Here is an 11,726-nt window from a genome sequence, read left to right as displayed (position 1 = left end):
GTTCTTTATCTAGTCTAGATACAAGGCTTTTGTCATATAACTGATTTTAAAATATTTCCTCCTTCCCTGTAGCTTATTTTTCATCCATTTAACTTTGCTCTACGAAAACAAATTCAATGTCAGATTTATCAATTTTTCCTTTTATCAATTGTGCTTTTGAGGCCAAGTCTAAGAACTCTTTCCTTCGGTTCTAGATCTCAAAGATTTTCTTCAGTGTTTTCCTTTCCTAAGTTTTACAGTTTTGCATTTTATGTGTAAGTCCATAATCCAGTTTTGCGTTAATTTTTGTATAACATGTGAAACTTAGGTATGGATTTTTTCTTTTTTTTCGCTTTGCTTTTTATATCCAATTGTTCCAGCATTTGTTAAAATGGCTATCTTTCTTCTATTAAATTGCTTTTGCATCTTTGTCAAAAATGAACTGGGCAAATTTGTAAGGATCTATTTCTGTGTTCTCTGTTCCATTGATTTATGTGTCTATTCCTTCATCAATTCTAATTCTATCTTGAACTTTGAGTACCTCTTAAACAAAAGTAGAGGAGACATTCTTGCCCTGTTCCCAATCTTAGGAGAAAGCATTAGGCCTTTCCCCATTAAGTAATGCTGGAGAAGGCGATGGCACCCCACTCCAGTACTCTTGCCTGGAAAATCCCATGGACAGCGGAGCTGGGTAGACTGCAGTCCATGAGGTCTCTAAGAGTTGGACACGACTGAGTAACTTCCCTTTCACTTTTCACTTTCACGCATTGGAAAAGGAAATGGCAACCCGCTCCAGTATTCTTGCCTGGAGAATCCCAGGGACAGGGGAGCCTGGTGGGCTTCCGTCTATGGGGTCGCACAGAGTCGGACACGACTGAAGCGACTTAGCAGCAGCAGCAGTAGCAGCATTAAGTAATGTTTGCTGGAGGATTTTGTAGATGCTCTTTGTCACATTCCTGTTCTTCTCCATTCCTCCTCTACTCCTATTTTTCTGAGAATTTTTATCAAGAATGGGTACTGAATTTTGTCAAAAGTGTTTCCTGTACCAACTGATATAATCCTGTGATTTTTCTTCTTTAGCTTTAGTAATTTGATGGATTATATCAACTGATTTAAGATCTCAATGAGTCTTACTTGCAACCCTGGAATACATTCCACTTGGTCATAATTCTTTACAGGGATTGCTGAATTTAATTGTGTTAAGAACTTTTGCACCTACATTTTTGAGGGATACTGGTCTGTATTTTTCTTGTTTTATACTGTCTTTGGTTTTGGTATCAGAGTAATATTAGCTTCATAAGATGAATTGGGAAATGTTTCCTTCTTTTTTGTTTTCTGGAAGACATTATGTAAAATGGTATTAAATCTTAAATGGTAAAATTCTCTAGTGAAATCATCTGAACTTGGAGACCTTTTTGGGGGGAGTTTAAAAAGTAAAGATTCAATTTTCTTAATGGTTATAGGACTCTTCAAATCTATCTTTTTATTGGTAAGTTGTGATAGTTCATGTTTTTCAAGGGATGGTCCATTTTACCTAACTTGTCAGATTTGTGCATGTAGAGTTATTTGTAGTATATCCTTATTTTTTATGTCTGCAGAGTCTGTAGTGATATTTCCGTTTCACACCTGATATTGGTAGTTTGTGTCTTCTCTCTTTTGTCAGTCTTGCTAGAAGTTTGTCAATATTATTGATCTTTTCAAAGAACCAGCTCTTTGTTTCATTAATTTTATTGTTTTTCTGTTTTCAAGCTTCTTTCTTTCTTTCTTTTTGCTTGCCCCGGGGGGGCAGTGTTGGCTCTGAAACAAAGTCCAGACACCTGGTCTTCTGAGTCTGGAGACATGGAGGTAAGGATGAGGGAAAAGTGAACGCAGATGGGAAACAAGAAAGGAAATACACAGTTGGCAGGCACCACCCAGATTATCTTGATAGTGTGGGTGGTAGGTCTTCTGCTGGTGTATTAGCTAGGAGGTTGGTTGAATAGGGAGCTTGGAGAGGGTGCTGAGGACTTGGAAAAAGAGGTGCTTGACCATGATGAGGTAAGGGGTCATGAGTTGGACGTCAGGACTCAGCTCATGTTGGATACATGGAACTGGTAATGGCAGCCTACTATTAAGAACCAACGTGGTTTTCCAGCTGAACTAACAGGTCAGTCTCAGCCATATGGTAATTTGTGACAGTGGGCCAAGGCAGATATAAACTCTTGGCAAAAGAAAGAAAGAAGACATTTTAGTGATGATCTTTCAACATAGAGAAAAATGTTAATGTGGAGTTTGGTCTGTAAGATATTCATTTGCAAATACCACTGGCAGCAGGCTTGTATAGCTTGTGTTGTGTAATTACTGTGAAAGAAAGAAAAGAATTCCATGAATTGCCTATATTTCAGTGTTTGGGCACAGAATCAACTGAGGTCAGGTAATAATAAGCAGTCTTGCTCCTAGCCTTATTCATCTAATCATCTCTTATTCTGCTGAGACAATGCTCCTCTTTATGCCACGTGGAGGCCTGGATGCTGTGATTGTAGGAACTCCCGCCAACTCAGCACTTGGCTTGGTGAACTGAGGGTTCTCAGGTCACATCATCAGAGATGGCTAGTGCCATGGACCCATCCACTGCCTTGCTCCCCACGTGATGGCCATTGAAAATCCCACGGTGGGGACTCACTGCAGAACCCCTATTCAGTTCATGCATAGCCTCAAGGAGGGCAAGACTGACGTCAGCCTGGGAGGTGAAGGGCCCAGACTCAGAGAAGGCACGCTGTGTTCCAGGACATGACAGTTTCTATGGAGACAAGATGTATGGCTTCCCTCTGCTGTAGCATGGCTGAGCTGCAGGAGCAGTGAAGATAAGTCTTCTGAGGAGTTCATGCATTGTTCAGGAGGTTGCCGAGGAAGGATGTGATGGCAGAGGGAGAGGGGAAACAAATTATATATTTTCAAGCTGACGGCTCCATTGTGCAGCCAAATTCCCTTTAGACAGAATCTTGAGCCTGCACACCCGAATAAATCCAAGAGTAAGGGAAGTCTGGGGTGATCCATTTGTCCCCATCCAGTGCAAAATCCTCTATTAGTCCCAAATTATCTCGGATCATCTCTTCCTTCCACTGTAGGAAGGAACAAGAACAGACATTTATTTAACACCTGCTGTGGACATGGGCTTCCCTCGTGGCTCAGTGGTAAAGAATCGGACTACAATACAGGAGATGCAGGAGACTCGGGTTCAATCCCTGGATCGGGAGGATCTTTTGGAGGAGGGCATGGCAACCCACTCCAATATTCTTGCCTGGATTGCCTGGAGAATCCCATGGACAGAGGAGCCATGGGGTCACCAAGAGTTGGACACAACTGAAGCAGTGGAGCACACACGCATGCAAGTGGACACATTCTTGAATAGACCTTCCCTAATCTTCCCAACAACCTGTGAAGGAGATCTGAGCAACCTCTTTCACAGAAGGGAATGTGCAGTCAAGCAGCTTGAGGAGCTTCCTATGACCACTGCAGTCTCAGTGGTGGGGCTGGGATTATTAAAACCTAAGCTGTGTGACCTCAAAACCTATACATACTCTTCCCACTATATCCAAAGAAATCCATCAAGTGATGTACTTGGTGTTTCTTTCTGCTCAGAGTGCCTATTCAGACATCATAAAAATTTGCAGCTCTAGACTGAATGACCTCAGAGGGCAAGTGGGTATTTGCCCAGTGGCCTTGGGGGTGGGAAGAACAGTTTTCACTTTTATAGCTTTTGAACCAGGCACAGCTCGTTGTCTTTGAACTTACAGTGCTCACTGCCAATAACACCCATTTTTACACTTGTTCCTGCCCTGACTCTGGTGAGACCTGGCAGACTGGACCTCAGTCAGCTACATTATTTATATAAACAGAGAGTTGATGTATTGGTCTTTTTTCTGAGTCCAAAGTCAGGACACATGATCTGACCAAGACCTTTTTCTGATTTATAAATATATATGAAGTATATATGAAGAAAAGAAATAACAAGTAAACCCACTTATTTGCACATTTAATCAATGGTTTTGATGGAAAGGTTCACAATTATGAGATCCTGGTTGAATCTACAGTGATAGCATCATGCTGAGAATGAGGGAGCAGCCAAGATATCTGTGTTGAGTAGAACTGATTTGAATTGAACTGCACAACTGCCTGGCACTGGGAATGCCCTTGCCGGCTCTTCCAATCGACTTCCTGCTCCTGCTGCAGGTGAAAGATGGAGGAAGGAAAATGATTTCTATGAAGAACAATAAGTGAATGACACGTTGGAATTTTTTAAACAGAAATGTTGCCCTTTCTTTCATAAAGTGAACTTCTTGGAAGCTACTAAACCTCTTTCTCCAAACCCCAGGGTTGGTGCTAGTCCCGTGGGTGCCTGGTCTCCAGCTCTCTCTCTTTGGGCACTAATCTGTCTATAACCCTGAGCAAAGAATTCATGCCGCTGACCAGGCCCACAACCTGTGTGCCTCTTTGGGCCGCTGCTACTCGGGCCCCTCACAGCTGGGATGCTCCTGCACCAGCCTTCTCCCTGCCATGGTCTGTTCAGTTCCCTCTGCCAATGAAACCTTTCACATCTGCCCCACCCACACCATGCTGTGATTTCTTCTCTGATTCTTTCCTCCACCGATGCTGCCCTTCCCAACCTTTTCCAATAATGGGATGGGAATTATCCCTTGGAATATTGATCCATTATAAACTAGTGTCCCCATCCCCATGTCTTCAGGCTCTTCACATCTTCACATGACCTTCTTTCCATGTCCTGACTCAAAAAACTTGCTCACTCTTTCTCTTTCTGGGAAAGCTGGGGTCTAGCACCACCAGGGGTAGCCGGGGAAGTTAGAAGATCTACCTCCAAAGTGGCACCTGGGATGTGCTGTATCCATGGCCGAGTGAGGCATCTTGGTGGGTGGACCTGAGGAAGCTTCCCAGAGGACTGTGTCCCCCATGTGGTGGAGCAGGACGGGCAAGAGGGTCAGCCAACCCAAAGAGGCCCTAACCTTGGGACAGGAGGAGAAAGGTAGCGTGAACCTGACAACTGGCAGCCTCACCTCAGTAGCAGGTACTGCTGGGGAGCAGGAGGTTGTCAAGACTTCATGGCTAAACTGGTCCTCAACAGAAGCTAATGAGGCTAGAAGATGGCCAGGAACCATTCCAGCACCTGTCTTTCAAGGTCACGATCATGTCACCTGCAATAGAGATAGTTTTAGTTCCTACTTGCCAATCTGAATGTCTTTTATTTTTTTCCTCATCTAATGGCCCTTCCTAGAGTTTCTAGGACAATGTTGAATAGAAATGGAGAGAGCTGACATCCTTGTCTTATTCCTAATTTTGCAGGAGAACTTTCAGTCTTTCCCCATTTAAGTATGTTGCAAGCTGTGGAATTTTCACAGGTGCCCTTTATCAGTCTGAGGAAGTTTCTTTCTCTTCCTAGTGTACTGAACATTTTCATAAAGGGTATTCTGTTCAGTTCAGTCACTCAGTCACGTCCAACTCTTTTCGATCCCGTGAATTGCAGCATGCCAGGCCTCCCTGTCCATCACCAACTCCCAGAGTTCACTCAGACTCACGTCCATCGAGTCAGTGTTGCCATCCGGCCATCTCATCCTCTGTCGTCCCCTTCTCCTCCTGCCCCCAATCCCTCCCAGCATCAGAGTCTTTTCCAATGAGTCAACTCTTTGCATGAGGTGGCCAAAGTACTGGTGTTTCAGCTTTAGCATCATTCCTTCCAAAGAACACCCAGGGATGATCTCCTTTAGAATGGACTGGTTGGATCTCATTGCAGTCCAAGGGACTCTCAAGAGTCTTCTCCAACACCACAGTTCAAAAGCATCAATTCTTCGATGTTCAGCTTTCTTCACAGTCCAACTCTCACATCCATACATGACCACTGGAAAAACCATAGCCTTGACTAGATGGACCTTTGTTGGCTAAGTAATGTCTCTGCTTTTGAATATGCTATCTAGGTTGGTCATAACTTTCCTTCCAAGGAGTAAGTGTCTTTTAATTTCATGGCTGCAGTCACCATCTGCAGTGATTTGGAGCCCCCAAAAAATAAAGTCTGACACTGTTTCCACTGTTTCCCCATCTATTTCCCATGAAGTGATGGGACCGGATGCCATGATCTTAGTTTTCTGAATGTTGAGCTTTAAGCCAACTTTTTCACTCTCCTCTTTCACTTTCATCAAGAGGCTTTTGAGTTCCTCTTCACTTTCTGCCATAAGGGTGGTGTCATCTGCATATCTGAGGTTATTGATATAAAGGGTATTAGATTTTGTCAAATGCTTTGTCTGCATCTATTGAGATGATCATATGGATTTTTCCTGCTTTAGTCTGTTAACCTGGTATATTACATTGACTCATTTCCCTATATTGAATGAAATATCATTCCTGGAATAAATCCTTTTTATATGCTGCTGGATTTGGTTTGTTAGTATCTGGTTGAAGATATTTGCTTCTATATTCATAAGAGATATTGGTCTCTAGTTTTCTTTCCTTAGGATATCTTTGTCTGGTTTTGGTATCAAGGTAATACTGACCTCATAGAATGAGTTAGGAGGTATTCTCTCCTCTTTTACTTTTTGGGAAGAGATTGTGATAAATTGGTGTTAATTCATCTTTGAAAATCTGGTAGAACTCACTGGTGAAGCCATCTGGTCCTGGGATTTCCTTTGCAGGAATGTTTTGATTGCTGATTCAATCTTTTTCTTGTTAGAGGTCTATGCGGATTTTCTATTTATTGTTGAGTAATTTTTGGTAGTTTGTATCTTTGTAGGAATTTATCCAGTTCACCTAGGCTTTCTACTTCATTGGCATACAATTGTTTATAATAGTCTCCTATAATTATTTTTGTTCCTACAAGGTGAGTAATAATATCCCCTCTTTCTTTCCTGATTTTAGCAATTTGAATCATCTCTCTTTTAACTTGGTTAGTCTAGCTAAAGGTCTGTCGATTTTGTTGATCTTTTCAAAGAATCAACTTTTGATTTCATTTATTTTCTGTATTGTTTTTCAATTCTCTACTTTGTTTATTTCTGTCCTAATATTTATCTCCTTCCCTTTGCTTACTCTGGGTTCGGTTTGGTCTTTTTTCTGATATCTTAAGGTACAATATTAGGATTTGTATTTGAGATCCTTCTTTTGTAGTGCAGGCATTTTCAGCTATAAGTAGCTTTCCAAGCACAGCTTAGCTTTCACAACATCCCATAATGTATATTGTATTTAATGTATATTGTATTTTCATTTTCATTCATTTCAAGGTGTTTTCTAATTTCTCTTATGATTTTTTCTTTGACCCACTGAGTTATTACTTAATTTCCACACAGTGTGAATGTCCCAAATTTCCTTCTGCTAGTAATTTCCAATTTAGTTCCACTCTGGACAGAGGACATACCTTGTTTGATTCCAATCCTTTTATGTTATTGGGCTTTGTTTTATGGCCTGACATATGGTCCACCCTAGAGAGCGTTCCATGTGCTCTGAGAAGAATGTGAGTTCTGCTGTTGTTGAGCAGTGTGTTCTACAGATGTCTGTTAGGCCTAGTTGGTTAGTAGCATTATTTAAGCCTTCTGTTTTCTTGATGATCTCCTGCCTAGTTGTTCTATCCATTTGTGGAGTGTTTTACAATACCACAAAGCAATTCTCCAGTTCTCAGTGGATGCTGACTGGGTGTCCCGCAAATTTAACTCAGTTCTGACACTATCAACCTGGAGATAGTGTCAGATTCCACAAGTTAAGGGCTCAGTCTTCACAAGACTGCTTCCACCGATCACAAGTCCAGGTTGTTACTTCTGCCTTTGATTGACCAGTTATAAGTCAGAGGTTCCCACAAACCTCTCCTTGAGTTTGTTTAATTTGCTAGACTGGCTCACAGAATTTAGAGACACATTTACTTACACTGACCAGTTTATTATAAAGGATGTAGAGGAACCGCCAGATGAAGAAGTACCTAGGGCAGAGTTTGGAAGTACTCCACGTACATTAGCTTCATTCTCATGGAACTGAGGTTGCCACTCTCCCACCTTGTGGATTTACTCACCAATCCAGAAGCTCATCAAATCTTGTTGACCCAGAGTTTTTATAGAACTTTAATCTCTAGCACCAGCCCCTTCCCTGGGATCAATGAGTCGGGCTGAAAGTCCCAACCCTAATCACTTGGTCTTCCTGGCAACCAACTCCATCGTGAGGCTGCAGGATGTAGGAACTGCACCTAAGTTACCTTAATTAGCATAAACTTGGGTGTTCTCAAATGAGGCTCCTTGTAAATAACAAAAGACACTCCTATCAGGAAATTCCAAAGGTTTTACCGGCTTTGTACCACGAACTGAGGAAAAGGAGCAAATCTATTTCTTACTGTACCACACCATTATTGAAAATGGGGTACTGAAGTCTCCAAGTACTTCACAATTGTCTACTTCTCCCTTCAAATCTGTCAATTTTTACTTCATGTGTTTTGGGGCTCTGCTGTTAGGATCACATATAAATGTTTTATGGATTGTCCCTTTCATTACTATAAAATGTTCTTCTTTGTCTTCAACAACAATTTTTGTCTTAAAGTCTATTTTTTCTGATATAGCCACTTGGGCTCTCTTTTGGTTGCTATTTGAATGATATACCTTTTTCCACCTTTGTATTTTCAACCTATTTGTCTCTTTGAATCTAGGCAGCATATAGTTGCATTCCCATCTTTTAGCTGAAGAATTTAATCCATTAGCATTTAATGTAACTACTGATAAGGTACAATTTATGGTTCTCATTTTATTATTTCTTTTCTACATATGTCATTTTTGTCCTTCTATTCCTCTATTACTGCCTTCTTTTGTGTTAAACAATTAACATCTTAATTTATAACAGTCTACTGCAGATGGTGATTGCAGCCATGAAATTAAAAGACACTTACTCCTTGGAAGGAAAGTTATGACCGACCTAGATAGCACATTAAAAAGCAGAGATATTACTTTGCCAACAAGGGTCCATCTAGTCAAGGCTATGGTTTTTCCAGTGGTCATGTATGAATATAAGAGTTGGACTGTGAAAGAAAGCTAAGCGCCAAAGAATTGATGCTTTTGAACTGTGGTGTTGGAGAAGACTCTTGAGAGTCCCTTGGACTGCAAGGAGATCCAACCAGTCCATCCTAAAGGAGACCAGTCCTGGGTGTTCATTGGAAGGACTGATGCTGTGGTTGAAACTCCAATATTTGGCCACCTCATGCGAAGAGTTGACTCATTGGAAAAGACCCTGATGCTGGGAGGGATTGGGGGCAGGAGAAGAAGGGGACAACAGGGGATGAGATGGCTGGATGGCATCACCGACTCAATGCACATGAGTCTGGGTGAACTCCAGGAGTTGGTGATGGACAGGGAGGCCTGGCGTGCTGCCATTCATGGGGTTGCAAAGAGTTGGACACGACTGAGCGACTGAACCGTACTGAACTGAGTTCAGATTAATACCAATTTAATTTCAATAGTATCTAAAATCTTTACTCTTATATAGATCCAATCCCACATCTCTTTTGTATTGTTATTGTTGCAAGTTATATCTTTATACATATTGTGTCTATCAATATAGATTTATAAGTATTGTTTTATGCAGATGTCTTTTAAATAAGGGAAAAAAGAGTTACAAAGGAAAAAATACATTTACTGTCTTTTATATTTACTTATGTAGTTACTTTTACTAATGATCTTTATTTCTTCTTGTTGATTTAAGTTACTACCTAGAGTCCTTTAGTGCCTGAAGAACTTCCTTTTGTATTTCCTTTAGGGCAAGAATGTTAGTGACAAATTCATCATTCTTGTTTATCTTGAAATGTCTTAATTTCTCCTTCTTTGTTTTTAAAAATTCTAAATTAAAAGTTAAATATTAGAAACATTAAATTTTTAAAATATTAAAAATTTAAATATAAAAAATTTTATTGTAGTAAGGACACTACATGAATTCTAATCTCAACAATTTTCTTTTTGTCTTTGGCTTTGACAGTTCAATTTTATGCCTACATATAGATCTCTACGAATTTCCTATACTTGTATTCACTGAGCTTCTCAAATGTGTAGATCAATGTTTTTCATTAAATTTAGGAAGTTTTCACCCATTATCTCTTCAAATACTCTGCCATAGTCAGTCATCAGCCCGTCTGTCTACTTGCATAAGAACAGTATTGACAGGGAACCCACTAATATGTTCATTGCAATTATCTTTAGCCTGAAGAGACATGATCAGTTTTTCTTTATTCTTTTTTTTGAAACTGTGTCTGAATATTTATTTCATTCTTTTCAGATATTATATCAGGCTCAGACAATACATTAATACAATCACTGTTTCATCGTAAATGCTTACAGAAAGCTTTTGACATCGTTTCATAATTGGGGTTGAGCATCTTTTCATATATTTGAGAGCACTTTGTGTTTCCTTTACTGTGAAATGTCTGGACAAATATATTTTAAAAATAAACAAAATCTGAGTGCCATTACTGAAAGTGGAGTAAGGACCTTGGGAAATTCACTCCTTCACAAAGGAACAATCAAAAGTGCAAAAAGTATTAGAATAAATACTTTTGAAACTCTGGAAATTAACTAAGGGCTTTTGGGAACTCTGGGTAAATTTATGCAAGAAAAACTGACTGAATCTCAGTAAGAAGAGTAAGCTTTGTAGTATCTAAACTTACCCTGATTGTCTGTCTTTTTGTGATGTTAGCAGTCATTTATAATTAACACCCAGAACCATTTATTCAATGGGGACTATGAAATGGTGATATTCTAATTCCTTCATGCCTCTTAGCTTATTAGCTGGACTATTAAGAATACTATAAAGAGAAACTTCTTTTTATCAACTATTGATTACCTTGTAAAGGAAAATCAAAGAAGAATGCTTGATTTTTCCCCTTTCATTTACTGGATTTTAGAGTGATAAGTTAATTTTCTAGTATCTTCCAAAAAGGAACAATGAAGTTTAGCTTTGTTTGGGTTAAGTATCATAAAATGAACTCATGATTTACAGCTTTACTCAGCTTTTCTCCTTGTCTTCAATGGGAGGTTTGGTCTGAATTACACAAATTTGCTCTTTCTCAAATTGGAAGTCCCGTTTGCTTTTTTAACTGAAAACATACCTGGGTTTAATAACTCTTGTTTTCCAGAAGCTCTCACCCTTTGACAATAAAGTGGGCTTAGAGATGATGTGGAATTGGAAGAAAGACCTAGAGTGATGAAACAATGGAGAGTTCTTAGGTCTTCCCTGGTGGCTTAGACAGTAAAGAATCTGCCTGCCATGCAGGAAACCTGGATTTAATCCATAGGTCAGGAAGATCCCCTGGAGAAGGGAATGGCTACCCACTCCAGTATTCTTGCCTGGAGAATCACATGGACAGAGGAGCCTGGTGGGCTTCAGTCCATGGGGTCACAAAAAGTCAGACACAACTAAGAGATGAACTTTTGAGTTCCAGCCCTGACAATTTTACTCCCCCCACTTAATCCCACCTGAGATCAGCATAGCTACAGGCATGGCTGCAGACATGAACACCACACTGTGTTCCCAGCAGTGTCTTGACACACCACACACCAGTGGACAGAGAGGTGGGGAGCATCTGACCCTGCAGGTGGGAAGACAGGCCCAGATTAGAGAACCTGAGTGAGGCTCCTAACCTCACCAGTCCTTGGTGACGCCTGGTACCTGCCTAGTGGTAAGGAGATTGTAATTCCAGTGCCTGACACATCGTAACTTTTCCATTATTTTTTCAATTATTATTAATACTT

At 40.4% G+C, this 11,726-nt stretch overlaps 1 long non-coding RNA gene across 1 annotated transcript; it reads right to left on the bottom strand.

Annotated features, from left to right (window-relative positions):
- Positions 1–3,984: 3,984 nt before the first annotated feature.
- LOC139185642 (uncharacterized) lies at positions 3,985–11,162 on the bottom strand. Its single transcript, XR_011569141.1, has 3 exons — positions 11,084–11,162; positions 5,031–5,168; positions 3,985–4,185 (listed from the first exon to the last, which is right to left on the bottom strand). It is a non-coding gene; the product is annotated as an uncharacterized lncRNA (long non-coding RNA).
- Between the last annotated feature and the right edge of the window lie 564 nt (positions 11,163–11,726).

Source organism: Bos indicus, chromosome 11, assembly GCF_029378745.1.
Source record: "Bos indicus isolate NIAB-ARS_2022 breed Sahiwal x Tharparkar chromosome 11, NIAB-ARS_B.indTharparkar_mat_pri_1.0, whole genome shotgun sequence".
NCBI lineage: Eukaryota > Metazoa > Chordata > Mammalia > Artiodactyla > Bovidae > Bos > Bos indicus.
Note: the sequence above shows the minus strand (reverse complement) of the source record. Positions and strands in the feature narration are given on the sequence as shown.